This window comes from Phyllobates terribilis, unplaced genomic scaffold (genome assembly GCF_046119375.1).
Source record: "Phyllobates terribilis strain yellow unplaced genomic scaffold, ASM4611937v1 Scaffold_12__6_contigs__length_324123572, whole genome shotgun sequence".
In the NCBI taxonomy this organism is placed as follows: Eukaryota; Metazoa; Chordata; class Amphibia; order Anura; family Dendrobatidae; genus Phyllobates; species Phyllobates terribilis.
Window position 1 is genome coordinate 62,302,624 of NW_027362772.1, and position 16,609 is coordinate 62,319,232.

Below are 16,609 nucleotides of genomic sequence, written 5' to 3' on the forward strand. Positions count from 1 at the left end.
CTGGGTGACCTGAGTGTGCCGGAAGACACCTGGATGGATGTGGAGAAGGTGGACTAACTGTGCATGGTGAGTCCGTATGTGCCCCATGTCCCGGGACCAGAGCGGCTCAAGAGAGGAGAGTGGAGACCCTGGGGGCCCATGAGGGGGAAGCTGAGACCCGAGTCGCGAGTGAGTAGAGAGTGGTGATTTGAGAGGCCCGTGAGGGGGAAGCTGATATCCAAAAGTGGTTGAAGGCAACCAAGCCTTGGGAGGAGGACACCCGACGCCTACAGGCATGTAGGTGGTGGTTCGGTGATGAGCCAGAAGTGCTGGCCCACCAAGGCCCGGAACCAGCACCATCCAAGGTCACCTGGCCCCATAGTATCAGAGAGGCACCACGCCAGGCTTGGCTGGAACCTCTTCCTACCCAGGGAGAAGGCAGAGGGAGGCTGCGCAAGATACATGAATTTTGTATAGGCCGGAAAAAAGCAATCGAGGAAAGACAGAAGACAGAAGGCAGAGCAGCTGGCACCAGAGTGGTGTGAAGGGCTTTGTGCCTCAGAATTTGAGGAGCAGTGCTCTGATGGCACGGTAGTGCGTATTGACATCATCTGTGGTTTTAGATTCATCCGGGAGAAAGGAACCAGAGAATTGGTATACGTCAGCCACACTGACGTAAAAAGTGTATATTTACCCCAAAGACTTCACAGCCTGTATCCTGGAGAGGCCATGCGATTTATGAAGTTGGATGGGCTGGAACATCATGGTGGTGGAGCGCATGTGACGCGCCCCCTGGGCCTGTGTTGTGTAGCGTTGCGCACGCGGGGAATACTCGGAGCCGGATCTGTCGGGGTTAGTAGTCCTCGTGGCGGTGACCCGGTCCGTGCCCAGGGTGTCAAACTAAGTGGCGGAATTTAGCAGAAGATGTTATAGTGTTCGACTACGCCACCCGTTGAATGCGGTTATGAAGCCGCCGCTGCAGGGCAGACCGCTGAGGCCGGTGGTACAGTTGTGCAGCGTGGGTAGTATAACCCCCAACGGGAGGGGTATGGCCTCAGGGCAGCAGACGTGGATGATGGGGATAGCAGAATTGCACGCAGGCACCAGGAACCACTCAGAGACGGTGCGGTGTAGTTCAGGGTCTTTACTGGTGGCAAAGGTAGACCCTCCCGGGAGTACTGGCTAGCGATCGGGGCCTGGTCAGTCCGTGAGCAGATAGGATCTCCCCCGGCCAGGCGGAGTTGTAGGCCTCCCCAACTAATTGTACTCTTCCTGGCTACCTTGCTAGAAGCGGGTAAAAGTAGCCCACGTCCCTGAGTGTACCGTGTGGTGCTCACCCGTATGGCCGGTGACTCGGGGCCTTCTGGTAGCCTCCGCTCCACGACGGCGGTGCTGGTCCCTTGCGTGTGACCGTGCCTTCGGGTTTCTTGGCCAGAGGACCTGAAATCCCCTGCCGGACGGTTTCTGCTGCTGGGTATGGAACAGTCCCCACAGCCTCGGACTCCGTGTCCGGTGAGATCTCTTCAGTCAGGACGAGCTCTACAGCTTCCAGTCCTGGACCCCTTTTATCACTGCTCCCACAGAGCTCCTGATCTTGCTCTCCCTGCATCTGCTCCACTCCAGACCAGACTGTGTCTCTGTCTGGGACTCCTCTTCTTCTCTTCTTTTTCTTTTTTTTCTAACCCCACCTCAGCCCCAGTTTATATAGGGGAAGTTCTTCCCCTCCCAGGACTGGGCAGGAGGTGTGGCATGCTTAGGGTTCCTGACCAGGAGACCTCCCACCTGCTCACAGACGAAATATTGCTATTACTGTGGTAACCAGAACCCTGGGGTGCCACACATGCACAGCCCAGGAAATAGAGAATTGGAAGAAGGAAGAGGAAAAGGCCCACAGAAGGGACAGGTGACTTCGGGAAATATATCAGTGGGTGGAGGAAGAGAAGAGGCAACATGGTCCTGGGCTGTGACCAGAAGCAGGGATGCAGCAGGACTCTGTGTTCGCCAGAACTTGGAGTGAGTCCGGTACAGCGAAGTGTGAAGACCTGGGGTCTTCCGTGGGCGTAAAACTACTCAGGCAACACAGGTTGAGGGTAAAACAACGTGACAATACTTTATCAAACCACCAAGCGGACAATAAGCACAAGAACAGCCCCAGCATATACCCAAGATGGTACAACATTACACAGTCTCACCCTTCCACTCCACCTGCCTGGGATAGAACAGCTGCGACTTTGGGACTTCGAGGGCCAACTACCTCAACCAGTGGCCCCCGCTTCTGGCAGGACCCCACAGAGAGGAGGTAGCGGCAAGCTTAGGAAGCTAACAGTCCATCGAGGATCAAGGCCAGGAGACCCGAGGGTCCCACCCTGGCCTCTCTGAGAGTTTCCATGGGGCCAGATGACCAGCAGGTCCCAATCTGGCTTCTCCGAATGTCTCCATGGGTTCCAGGTGACCGGTGGGTCCCTCCTGGCAACCCCAAACATGTCCAAGGGGCCAGGTGAATTCATTGTCCCATCCTGGTCTCCCCAAAATGTATCCATGGGCTCTCTGATGGTCAATGCAGCAGATCCGTATCTTTCCAGTCAGAGTTATATACCCTTAGGCTAGAATCATGTTCAATCCAAATCTGTGTCTCTTTGAGTAAAGCCATCCTTCCAAGCTGATGGTCTGAGAGAGTCTGATCCTTGACTCTCCCTGTAAAGTCTCTTTCCAATTTCTGTTCCAAGTCTCTCTGCTACAGAAGCACATGTCCTTTTTAAGTACACATCCACAGGTTGGAGGGAAGGGCAGCTTCATGTCTCATTGTTTGAGCATTTAATGAATTTGCTTAGTTTGTCATCCTGTCTTGTAAGTCAATAAGCCTCAGGGTAAACAAAGATTATTCAATTTACATAGTTGGCATACAGTGGGCTCTTTAAATCAACATTCAGGATTATTCAAACAATAATCTGTGTTAATTAACCAAAGAAGATCACAGGTTAAAAAGCCAACATAAAAATAAAAGTATACTGCTCTTGCCATCAGAAAGTATTTCCAGCATAATTAAGATTTTATGCTGTATCGTCACACTAAGCTACCAAGACCGGGCCTCAGGAAGACAGATCTCAGACCGGTGCCACCAACAATGAAGTTGTCTCAAGTGACTGTGGCATTCGTCTGCGTAAACTAGCCTCAGATTACCCTGCAGTGTGCTGAAAAGCCTGAAAGAGGGAGGAATTCACCCTTCACCTTCGACGTGGAAGATTGGAGTGAGTCTAAAAAGGACATTTCTTTTAAAGGTGCAACCAAAACAATATTAAACCCTGCCTATATCCTTTTAATGCCAAACTATCCCTCCTCCACCAGCTATCCCTACACTGAATGTATGTAACAGCGGTCTTACTAGAGAAAGGGCAGTGTGTAGACCTGAAAAGGACTTTTATTTTAATGGTGCAGTAGCGGTATACAACTACTGCAACCACAATATTAAACCCTGCCTATATGCCTCTAATACAAAACCATCCCTCCTCCACCAGCTAGCATTACACTGAATGCAGGTAACAGAGGTTTTAATAGAGAAAGGACAGTAAGTAGCCCAGAAAAGGACTTTTCCTTTAATGGTGCAGCAGCGGTATACAAGTACTGCAATAGTAATATTAAACCACGCCTATATGCCTGCTCTAAAAGAAGCTCTCCCTCCTATAACAACTCTCCCAGAACTGCTTCTAGGGAACAGTGTGCCGAGCATCAAGTCACCGGATCTTATATAAGACCTGATGACGTGATTCGGCGGCCAATCACAGTGATGCCTGTAGCCCCGACCGTGGTTGTGCTGCCGCTATGCGTCTCCATGGAGACACGGGTACGCCTGACTTCCGTGTTTCATACCGGAAGGACTTGGTTTATGACATCAGGTACAGGAACAGGTGCAACCAGCTGTATTTACATACAAAGTTTCTTCCTATACCTCTTATAGACTGCTAGGCACTCCACGTGCCTCTTTCATGTCCCTTTGTCACTACAGTGTTCTGGTTATAACCTACCATGTTTAACTTTTGTTGAAGCTCTCCTATGAATACACTCTCCTTATGAGGCCTAAAAGGCGTTGGAAGGGACTGATGAGTACATTTAGTTTAGGTCTACAGTATACTTGGTTACTGCCCTTGTCAGGGTGAGAATCATTACATGAGGCACAAAAGGGGACTATAGCAAAACTGCAGATATACCTGTGACACCCCAGGGGTCTGGTTGTCACAGTGATAGAGATATTACGTCTGAGAGCAGGTGGGAGGTCCTTTGGTCAGGGATCCTGTGCATGCCACACCTCCTGCCCAGCCTTGGGAGGGGAAGAACTTCCCCTGTATAAACCCGGGGCTGAGGCAGGGTTAGTGAGTCCAGGAAGAGTAGAGACAAGAGCAGCATAGGAAGCAGCAGAGTCACAAGGAGTCAGGGGCTGGCAGCTAAAGAGCTCGCCCTGACTAAGAAGATTCTTTACCGGACCCGGAGTCCGAGGCTGTGGGGACTAACTTCTACCCAGCAGCAGAATCCGTCAGGCAGGGGATTTCAGGTCCCCTGGCCCAGAAGCCCGAGTCACCGGCCATACGGGTGAGCACCACACGGTACACTCAGGGACGTGGGCTACTTACATCAGCTTCTAGCAAGGTAGCCAGAAGAGTACAGTCAGCTTGGGAGGCCTACAACTACGCCTGGCCAGGGGAGATCCCATCTGCTCAAGGACTGACCAGGCCCCGTTCGCTAGCAAGTACTCCGGGAGGGTCTATCGTTGTTACCAGTAAAGACCCTGAACGCTACCATACCGTCTCTGAGTGGTTCCTGCTACCCCCATCATCCACGTCGGCTGCCCTGAGGCCATACCCCTCCCGTTGGGGGTTATACTATCACGCTGCACCATCCTTCCACCGGCCTCAGCGGTCTGCCCTGCAGCAGCAGCCCCCTGGCTGCATTCAACGGGTGGCGTAGTCATCAACCATTTTCTACCGCTAACAGACTGCCGTCCAGTTTGACTCCCTGGGCACGGACCGGGTCACCGCCACGAGACTACAACCCTAAACAGATCCGGCTCCGGGTAAGCTCCCGCGTGCGCAACGCAGCGCGACACAGGCCCAGGGGCGCGTCAACTTTGGCGTAGTCGGCAGGATCACGTGCCCGCAACCACCGGGTACTGCGTGCCTGAAAAGCAAAGACTGTTCAAACTTACCAGTGGTGAAGATTCCCGCCATCGGTGAAGATTCCCGCCATCCGGCGCCATCTTCAGCCTTCTTCCCGCCATCGGTGAAGTTTCCCGCCATCCGGCGCCATCTTCAGCCTTCTTCCCGCCATCCGTGGAGTTTTCCCGCCATTGGACGCCATCTTGAGGACGCCGCGCGGGAAGAAGAGGGGCGTGGACTCCGAAAGCGCGCGAGAACTGAAGCCCCGCCTCACGTCCGGACGTTGCGTAAGGTCCTGGAAGGAGCCCAGCAGACGCCGACGTCACAGGAGCGCGACGGAAGGTCCTCAACCCTGACGATCCACTGCGGAGCCGCGGCCTACGGAACAGGATCATCGCAAGGTAGGCCACGGTCCACTAGGGGGGAGGAAGATGTCGGATACGGAGGAGAGCTCCACTGCCTCAACCCCCGCCAGCGCTACCGCTGTTGCAGTTATGCCCTTCACCATGCCCTATATCCCGGGAGCAGCTTGGCTACCCCAGTACTCAGGGGAGTCACATACCCTGCATGACTTTAGAGAAAAGCTGGATAGCCTCTTCCAGGTGTACCCCCTCACAGAAGAGCAAAAAGTGGGCATCCTGGTGGCCCAACTAACTGGGGCAGCCAAAAGGGAAGTAAAATCCTGGCCACCTGGGAGGAAGACTGTCGCAGGGATACTAACCCGGCTGAAGGACACCTTTGATACCCGCACCTCAGCCGAGATTAAACTTAGATTCTACGGGTGCAAGCAGCGAGCGCATGAGAGTATAAGGGACTATGCACTCAACCTACAAGAGGCCCTGAGGGCCATTAAGCAGACCGACCCTAATGGAGTGGGAAACGAGGACAGGCTGTTGACCGAACAATTTATAGAGGGTTTATATTGCAATGCCCACCGCACCCAGTTGCGGGCAATGGCCTTACAGGACCCTCATCTAGAATTTGCACAGTTCAAGGACAGAGCCATCCGGGTGCTCCGAGAACCGGCACCAGGTGGCGTTGTGACCCACAGACGCCCCACTACCACTTACTACCAGGAGGCGGCGCCCTTGTCAGCAGGGCCTGTGGGAGCTGATGCGCAGGCTTTGGACAATGACCCGGCTCCAGACCTACACCATCAGGTCCAAGAGCTAGCTAAAAGCGTTGCTGCGCTAACCCGAACTGTGCAGTCTTTACAGGTTTCCACTCCAGGGAAGATCCAGCTGGCATCCGGACCGGAGGACATCCCGTGGCGTCGACCAAGGAGGACCCCACCGGCCAGAGGAAGACCCAGTGACCGATACAGCGAGGACGGACGACCCATCTGCCGCCGCTGCAATCAACCCGGACATATGGAAAGGTACTGTTCTTTAAACGGGCACAACCTGGGGTAGAGGGCCAACCCCCAGGAAAAAGATCACCAGGCCCATCGAACTGGCGCGACAGATATGTGGGAGGACGTCCAGTCTTGCCTGTGGTACTGGATGGCATTCCCATGAGTGCCCTACTGGACACCGGGTCACAGGTCACCACCATCCCGTACGTGCTCTTCAAGCAGTACTGGAATGACTCGGATATTACCCGCTACCCTGACGACGACTTGAGTATCATCGCCAGCAATGGTCAGCCCGTGCCACAGATCGGATTTAAAGAGGTGACCATCAAAATTGGTAGAGTCGAACTGGCCGCACAGGGACTGATCATTGTAGATATTGACAAACATGAGAGTCACCCAAAAATAACTCTAGGAACTAATGTAATTGAAAATTGTCTTGCAGAGGTGATTTTCCTTTTACAGCAGGTTGCCAAGAATGCCAGCTCCGGCGAGCAGCGGGTGCTCCAGAAAGAGATCCGGGCACTGATGCAACGGCAACAAGTGGAACTCTCCGGCGGTGAGATTGGTAGCGTAAGAATGTGTGACCCTTTTCCTATTGCCATGCCCCCAAAAAGTGAAATGATGATTTGGTGCCGGGCAGCTATTGGTCTGAGAGGTAGAGATTACCAGGCAATGGTAGAACCAGTTTACTCAGACAGTAGGCCCACCATTTTGACAGCACGGGGGGTGGTCAATGTACGCCATGGGAGGGTGCCCGTTCGCATAATAAATATCGGGGAGAGGGAAGTGTACCTGCCCCGGTATGCCACGCTAGCCAAATTATATACCACTAATCAAAATTCTATACAATCTGTGGAACCCTTGCCTCCATCTCACCCGGAGGAAGGTAACGGCTCTAAGAAAGACATGGAGGACTGGTGTCAGCAACTACATCTGGGTACTGACTCCACTCCCTCACACCAGAAACAAGGAGTCTATCGGGTGGTTCAAGAGTATGAGAGAGTGTTTAGTAAACACCCGTTAGACTTCGGGCGAGTCAAGGGGGTAGAACACCGCATCCCCACGGGAGATCATCCTCCCATAAAAGAGAGGTATCGACCCGTACCCCCTGCACATTACCAACACGCCAAGGGGATGCTTAGAGACATGAAGGAGGCTGGGGTAATCCGGGATAGCTGTAGCCCCTGGGCAGCCCCACTAGTTTTAGTCAAAAAGAAAGACAACACCATGAGGATGTGTGTAGATTACCGGAAAATCAACCGTATCACACACAAGGATGCGTACCCCTTACCAAGGATAGAGGAGTCATTGGCTGCTTTAAGATCTGCTAACTTCTTCTCTACCTTGGATCTCACTAGCGGGTACTGGCAGGTTCCTGTAGCAGAGGCGGACCGGGAGAAGACCGCATTCACCACCCCGATGGGACTTAGCGAGTTCACCTGCGTGCCGTTCGGACTCTGCAACGCCCCAGGAACCTTCCAACGATTAATGGAGTGCTGTCTGGGCCACAGAAACTTCGAGACGGTCCTGTTGTACCTGGACGATGTCATCGTATACTCCAAAACTTATGAGGACCACCTGAAACACCTGGCGGAGGTGTTCGAAGCTCTGGCGAGTTACGGCCTAAAGGTGAAACCCTCCAAGTGTCACCTCCTGAAACCAAAGGTGCAATACCTGGGACACGTGGTGAGCGCTGACGGAGTGGCTCCCGACCCCGATAAGATCACCGCAATTAAGGGATGGCCAAGCCCCTCCAGCGTAAAAGAAGTGCGGCAGTTCCTAGGGTTGGTAGGCTACTACCGAAGGTTTATTCCCGGTTTCACCAAAAAGGCAGCACCTATGCAGGACCTCCTGATAGGCCAGTCCCGGAAGGCCAAGAACCAGAAGCCGCCCTTCAAATGGGAAAAGCTAGAAGAAGAGTCCTTCCGCCAGCTGAAGATGGCCCTCACGGGGGATGAAATCTTGGCGTACCCGGACTATAGCCAGCCCTTCATCCTCTACACCGACGCCAGTAACATCGGGCTAGGAGCCGTACTGTCCCAGATTCAGCAGGGGAGAGAACGAGTAATCTCCTATGCCAGCCGAAAACTGCGACCCACCGAAAGGAACCCCGAAAATTACAGCTCATTTAAGCTAGAGTTCCTGGCCGTGGTATGGGCAGTCACCGAGCGCTTTAGGCATTACCTCGCTTCTTCCCGGTTCACCGTATACACGGATAACAACCCGCTGACACACCTGGACACGGCAAGACTCGGTGCCCTGGAGCAGAGGTGGATGGCCCGTCTGTCCAACTACGAGTTCACAATTAAATACCGGGCAGGGCGCTCCAATACCAACGCGGACGCCCTGTCCAGGATGCCCAACCTGCCGGACGGAGGAGAAGATCCGGAGGGACTGGAAGAAGTTGAACTCCCTGCGTTCCACCGTCATGGGACTATCCAGTATTCCCACCGGGTAAGGAGTAAGCAGGCTGCTACGTTGAACCCCTTACCTCACTACAACTGGGCGGAAACGCAAGACAGCGACCCTGCCGTCCGACTGGTGAAGGAGATGCTGACTCGCCCGGAGGCTAGCCTGGAATCAGACGCTCCAGAGGAAGCCAAACAACTATGGGCAGAGAAGAGTCGACTGTTCCTTTACAAGGGGAAGTTGTGCCGCAGAATGGTTAACTCCAGGACGCATGAACTACTCTGGCAAGTAGTGGTGCCACGAAGAGACGCAGCCATGGTGATGGAGGCATACCACGACGGAGCTGGACACTTCGGGTGGAAAAAGCTGGAGTTCCTGCTGCGCGAGCGGTTCCACTGGGTAGGCATGAGGGGAACCATCGAGAAGTGGTGCAGAGACTGTGGCCCGTGCAATCTGAGAAGGAAGGACCGGGCCAGCCAGAAGACTCCCCTGCAGTCCATCGTCACCCGGCAACCGTTGGAACTGGTAGCCTTGGATCATGTAAAACTGACCCCCAGCAGAAGTGGCTACGTCTACGCGTTAACCATCGTGGATCATTACTCCCGGTTTCTGGTTGTCGTCCCCGTCAAGGACTTAACGGCTCGAACAGCAGCTAGAGCCTTCCAGCAGCACTTTTGCCGTCCACACGGGTACCCGGACCAAGTGCTGACGGACCAGGGACCTGCCTTTGAAGCGGAGGTCTTCCAGGAATTCTGCAATCTGTATGGCTGCCGGAAGATAAGGACGACACCCTACCATCCGCAAACTAATGGACTTTGTGAGAAAATGAACCAGGTGGTAATGGATCTTCTAAAAACGTTGCCCCTGGAAGAACGCAGTCTGTGGCCTGAGAAGTTGCCCGATCTGGTGGACCTATACAACCACATCCCGGTAGGTTCCACCAACTGTACCCCGGCTTACCTAATGAGGGCAAGACCTGGTAAGTTACCTGTTGACCTGGAAATGGGAGTCCTGACGCCCGAGGACACTTCACCAGAAACGGACTGGGACACAGAGAGGCAGCAGCAGTACCGGAAAGTACAGGAGAGCGTGGAGCGAAGTCTCTGTCAGGCTAGGGAAAGACAAGAGAAGACTTACAACCAGTATGCTCCCGCTGTTCCCCTGGTACCCGGAGAGCAGGTCTTGAAGAGGAAGAGACGGCTCCACAAGTTGGACGACCAGTGGGAGAAGGACCCGTACACCGTACTGCCCTCAAGCCACGAGAACCCGAAGGTCTGTACCATCAGTAAAGACGGAGGGGAAACCACAGCCATTGTATCCCGGGACCACCTGAAGAAGTGCCCGGAACAACTGAGGAACCCTGAGGAGGAACAGGAAGACCATCGACCCGTGGAAGAAAGGGAAGATATGGTTAGTACCGTGCTCGGGGACTTCCCTCGGTCTTGGACTCAAGTCAATGGTGCAGTTGTGGTACCCGTACTCACCTTCCTCCAACCATCATCCCAAGAACCTACGGAGCAACGGGTAGAGCTGGAAGAGCAGCCGGTCCAGGAGGCAGAAGACTCCACCCAAGCGGAACAGGAGAATCCACCCTCTGCTTATAGTGAGCCTGCCGTACCCCTAGTGAGACAAAGAGCCGGTAGACAGCTGCCCAGTTTACCCTTGACAGCTCCTACACCCTGTAGTTCAGGGCCAGACAGTCAGCTCCGTAGGTCCACTAGGGCCACTAGAGGCCAGTTACCCGCACGTTGGAGGATCTAAATGTTTAAGTTGTTTTACAATGTTTACCTGTTTATTGTTGCTTGTGTGTAATTTTGTGTTTCTAGTTGTTTTTAGGAGTCTTCGGTGGATTTACCGGGAATCCTTTGTATATAGTTGGAGCGTAACCCAGGATGGACTAGAGACTGTTAAGGACTCGGGGTAGGACAGACCCCTACCTGGTTACGTCTCCCTGTGTTGGTGAAATGGACACCTTTGCTTTTCTTCAAAGACTGCACCCGGTTGCGGACATCCGTGACCATCTTATTGTGTTTCCTTATTGTATTTTATTGTTCTTTGATATACCTTGTTATATTTTTCCAAAAAGTGTTTAGTCCCGGAGTACTAAATTTCACTAGGGGGGAGTGTGACACCCCAGGGGTCTGGTTGTCACAGTGATAGAGATATTACGTCTGAGAGCAGGTGGGAGGTCCTTTGGTCAGGGATCCTGTGCATGCCACACCTCCTGCCCAGCCTTGGGAGGGGAAGAACTTCCCCTGTATAAACCCGGGGCTGAGGCAGGGTTAGTGAGTCCAGGAAGAGTAGAGACAAGAGCAGCATAGGAAGCAGCAGAGTCACAAGGAGTCAGGGGCTGGCAGCTAAAGAGCTCGCCCTGACTAAGAAGATTCTTTACCGGACCCGGAGTCCGAGGCTGTGGGGACTAACTTCTACCCAGCAGCAGAATCCGTCAGGCAGGGGATTTCAGGTCCCCTGGCCCAGAAGCCCGAGTCACCGGCCATACGGGTGAGCACCACACGGTACACTCAGGGACGTGGGCTACTTACATCAGCTTCTAGCAAGGTAGCCAGAAGAGTACAGTCAGCTTGGGAGGCCTACAACTACGCCTGGCCAGGGGAGATCCCATCTGCTCAAGGACTGACCAGGCCCCGTTCGCTAGCAAGTACTCCGGGAGGGTCTATCGTTGTTACCAGTAAAGACCCTGAACGCTACCATACCGTCTCTGAGTGGTTCCTGCTACCCCCATCATCCACGTCAGCTGCCCTGAGGCCATACCCCTCCCGTTGGGGGTTATACTATCACGCTGCACCATCCTTCCACCGGCCTCAGCGGTCTGCCCTGCAGCAGCAGCCCCCTGGCTGCATTCAACGGGTGGCGTAGTCATCAACCATTTTCTACCGCTAACAGACTGCCGTCCAGTTTGACTCCCTGGGCACGGACCGGGTCACCGCCACGAGACTACAACCCTAAACAGATCCGGCTCCGGGTAAGCTCCCGCGTGCGCAACGCAGCGCGACACAGGCCCAGGGGCGCGTCATACCCTAACCCCAAGCTTCTGCCTCCTGCACGCTACATCCTTACTAGTGATAAGGGAGCGCTAAAATGCTTGGGTGCTCGTTGCTCGGGTCGGGTTGAGCAACGAGCCCAATGTAAGTCAATGGGAAACTCGAGCATTTTTCCGTTGGCCCCCCTGGAGGTCTGCAGGGGGCCTAAAAATTGCCCAAATCGATGGGAACAGTGCTGAAATGACATTGGGACAGCATGGGGAAGACCCCTGGAAGCATCTCTGACTCCCAGGTCACTGCTGTGAACAATGTTGTCGGAGTATTATGCCATTTTTTTGAATTGATAATAAACATACAAAAACAAAGTCAAAATGGATTTTCCTGGAAAACACGTTAAAGGAGTTGTCCAGTACTTTTTTGAATTGCCCCAATGTATTTAGCATGTAGCCATAAGTATTTTTGTAAATACCTATATGTATTGCTTGTGAACAGCGCTATCACTGGCCACTCACAGGCATCACGTGACCCCCGGACGCAGCCGGCTCTGACATCCGCTGATGTCACGTCAAGTTCCAGCTGCAACCTGCCGTGACTCGGTGCTGCGTTCCACAGTGAGTGATGGGCTGTGGGCGGGGTGACCCCGCGCGTCACATCCAGCATCCACCGCGCGCTTTCCCTCTCCTCATTCATTAGGAAAGCACACGGTGGATGCTGGGTGTGATGCACGGGTTATCCCCGCCCACAGCCCAGCATCCACCGCGGGGACCACATCACTGATGTCACACCTCACTTGACGTGACATCAGCGGAAGAAAAGGTCGGGGTCACGTGATGCCTGTGAGTGGCCAGTGATAGTGTGGCAGGGTTCAGTCGCCACAGAGGTACTGCATCTCACCCAGAGGTGTGATACCTCACTCTCAGGTAAGGATGGGGTACTACCCGGGACCCACCCACATGCATCCAACACTACATCATTCCAGACCAGCAGGAGGGGCAAGATGCATGCGTACAGTGCTGAGCCCTGTCCCTGGTTGGAAGGGGGGGGCCGAGAGAGGGGGATCCATGTAGTGGGTGTGGGTGGAGGAAGTAGATCAAGGGCGCACAGACAGAAGGAGTATAAGAAAGGGAACCATCTAGAAGCAGACTAGTTCAGAGGAGAGAAAGCTGGCAGCAGGAGCTCTGGAGGAGCTCTGCTCAGAGGAGTGGAGAAAGGAGCAGGGCCTAGTCTGAGAGGCCCAGGAGTAAAGACTGAGAGAGGACGGGAGCAGAGGGAAGGCTCCAGAGACAGAAGGGATCCCAGGGGCACGGTGAGTGTGGAAACCACCCGAGCGCCCGAATCTACACGGACGTGGAGGGATCAGGCTGCAGAGGGGACCGGCCCCTACACTAGTGGAGAAGAATCAGACTCAGCTAGATAGCTGGAGGCTACTGTACTTGCAAGGTGCAGCTGCCAACTACCACAATTACATCGCCGAAAAGGTGGCTGCATAGGGTCCAGGGGACTGCACGTCGCCCGACAAGACCAAAGGCTACTGTGATTGTGAGGTGCAGGGCAGGAGGGCGAGAGCCAGCACAGGAAGACGACTGAGAAAGGAACAAAGAACGGGGTCCCGTTTAAGTACTCCTGAAATACTTGAGAGCTGATGACCCCCTTTCTTGGTGAATGCAGGACGACATGGGTGGTTATAATATGGCAGTTGTAACCTGGAGCAGCGTGATAACTGTAAGTAAAACCTTGAAGACTGCACCCCACTGTGTCCTAGAATTATTACTGTGCGATCACCAGCCCTGCACTACACAGCAACAGCAGCATCTACCTCAAATCATTACTACACTGCCCTGGAGCTTAGATCTGCCTGTGGAGAGCTGAACCAACTGTGCTGCGTCACCATCAGCTCCAGAGGATCTGCACCGCAGCGGCGGCCCCATAAAGCCGCATACCACAGGTGGCGTCATGAATATTATCTTTAAAAACTTTATTCCCCTTTTACTTTTCCCCTTTTATTGACAGTCCTGGGTCAGGCACCAGGTCACTGACACTGTGACATCCTTCAGCATCGACCGGCCCGGCTACCGAGTACCCCACGGCCCAAGGGGCACGTCAATAGCGCCGCTCACATGCAATACATACAACTAAAGGTATTTACAAAAAAACTGAGATGTCATTTCAGCACTGTTCCCATCGATTTGGGCAATTTTTATTTACAAAAAAACTTATGGCCCCATGCTAAATACATTGGGGCAATTCCAAAAAGTAGTGGACAACTTCTTTAAGCCTCCATGTATGCAGTGCCACACACCCTGCCTGCCTGCCTTCCTTTTTAAGCAAATAATCAGGATTAAGATAAAAATAAATTTGCCCTGGCCCCTGATATCTGGGGCTATGTCTACAAATATCTGTAACAGCAGGAGCAGACAGAACGTGCAATGGAAATTACAGTATTGTGCTATATAGTGTTCACAAATTTCTCTTTCTGTCTAACTCCTGCTATCACCACTGAATAAATGCAGCTGAATTAGTCCTCAGAAGGACTGTTAGTTCAGACAGATATATAGATATGTTGTGGAATACCTATGTGTCACCCTGGCCTGGATGCCACAAATATAATAAAGCTGTGTCTGAGAGCAAGGGGGAGGTTCTCTAGTCAGGGAAACATTAGCATGCAATACCTCCTGTCTCAGGCCAGTAGGGGGAGCAGGCTGCCCCTATAAAAGCTGCAACTGGGGGCAGGGTTAGAGAGAACTGGACGACCTGTCTCAGGACTGAGAGGTGTCCCAGAGCAGAGAGAAACAGTTGTATTGCACCCTAAGAGGACGTGTGGTGGTAGGAGAGCCACAAGCCAGGGACAAGAGGTGAAGCACGCCTGTCCTGGCAGACAAAGAAACAAATTTACCAGACTTTGGTGTCTGAGGCTGTGAGGATTCCACGTCCTACAGCAGATAACCAGTCCGCAGGGGACTGTGCGTTCCTTGACCTAAGAAGCCCGGAGGCTCCGCCACAGCAAAAGGGACCAGCAAAGCCGTACCAGGCCGAGAGTAGAAAGGGACCCACGTTGCAAAACATACAGGCGAGAGGACACGGTGAGCTCGGGAACGTGGGCTGTTACCCTATAAGGAGGAGATAGCCAGAAGGAGCACAGAGAGCACGGTAGGCCTACACCCTCACCCTGACCAGGGCCAACTTCCCATTTGCTCTCAGACATCCAGGTCCCCTCCTAGCCGGGACAGTTTGTGGGTCAGTTCACCTGTTCTAGTAAAGACCCTGGACTGCAACCTGTTGTCTGTGTGCTCCTTGCTCCTCCAGCACTAACGGTACTGGGACGCCCTACACCATCACCCCCATCTTCCATTATACTGCCCTGGGGCCGCACTCTTCCCGTGGGGAGTCACACTACCCCAGCTGCATACATCATCAGCCCCAGCGGTCTGCCTGGCAGCGGCGGTTCGCACTGACAGCAATCCACGGGTGGCGTAGTCGGACATACCAACAGTCCATAGCAGACTACCACCGGTCTGACCACCCTGAGCCACGGAACCGGGGTGCCACCACTACCTCCATCGTTTCCCTATTGCCCGGATCCGAGTGCCCCACGGCCCAGGGGGCGAGTCACCTATACTAACTAATAAACAAGCAAATCTCTCCCTGACTCATCAGCAGCTCTCCCTACTCTGCCTGTTTCTGATGTTAGACTGTAACGAGCATAGGGGAACCAGGTCTTAAAGAGACCTGATGACACTATGCGGCCAGCCAACCACTGTAATGCCCACAAACAACATGGCTACGGCATTACAGTGTGTGGCAGGCAATCCCTGCATGTTCATTGGCTCTCTAAAGAGCACCAAACATGCAGGGAGGGGACCCGAGTTCCCGCCCGAGCAACCTGGAAATACTCGCCGAGCGCCGAGCACCATGATGCTCGGGCGAGTGCTAAGTAGTGGCGAGCACATTCACTCATCACTACTTTCTATCTCTCCTTCCCGTGGCGGAGAGATCTAATAAAATGTTGCAGAAGGCCCTTGTTGTGGAATTATTGAAAAAATTTCCATCTGAAAACACTGGTGGCAGAGGTCACAGTTCATTGGACAAACAAGGAGTACAGGAGAGGGAGACACAAATACGATGCAGCAGAGGCAGGGGAACATTGTCAAAGGTCTGGGGCAGTTTTCACAGCCCCTCCCAGCGCCCAGGCCCTGATGCGTGGGGTACTATGACAAGGAGGGAAAAGTTTGGGAAGATGCTGAAGGAGTACCTTTCTGACCGTACCAATGTCCTCCGTGATTCCTCTGTGCCTTATAATTATTGAGTATCCATGCTGGACACGTGGCATGAACTGGCTCTCTATGCCTTGGAGGTCCTGGCCTGCCCTGCCGCTAGCGGGTTTTTAGTGCCGCTGGGGTAATTATTAGTGTTGAGTGAGCACTAAAATGCTCGGGTGCTCAAAGCTCGGGCCGAGCTCACCGTGATACTCGGGTGCTCGACCCGAGCAACAAGCCCAAAGTTAGTCTATGGGAGACCCGAGCATTTTTGCGGTGGCACCCCCGGCAGTCTGTAGAAAGCCTAAAATGTGCCCAAAATGATAGTGACAGTGCTCAAATGACATGGGGACAGCATGGGGATCGCCACAGGAAGCATTTCTGACCCCCAGGTCACTGCTGTCAACAACGTGGTCAGAGGTATTAAGCTACTTTTACAGGCTCACAATAAAACGTTCAAAAACG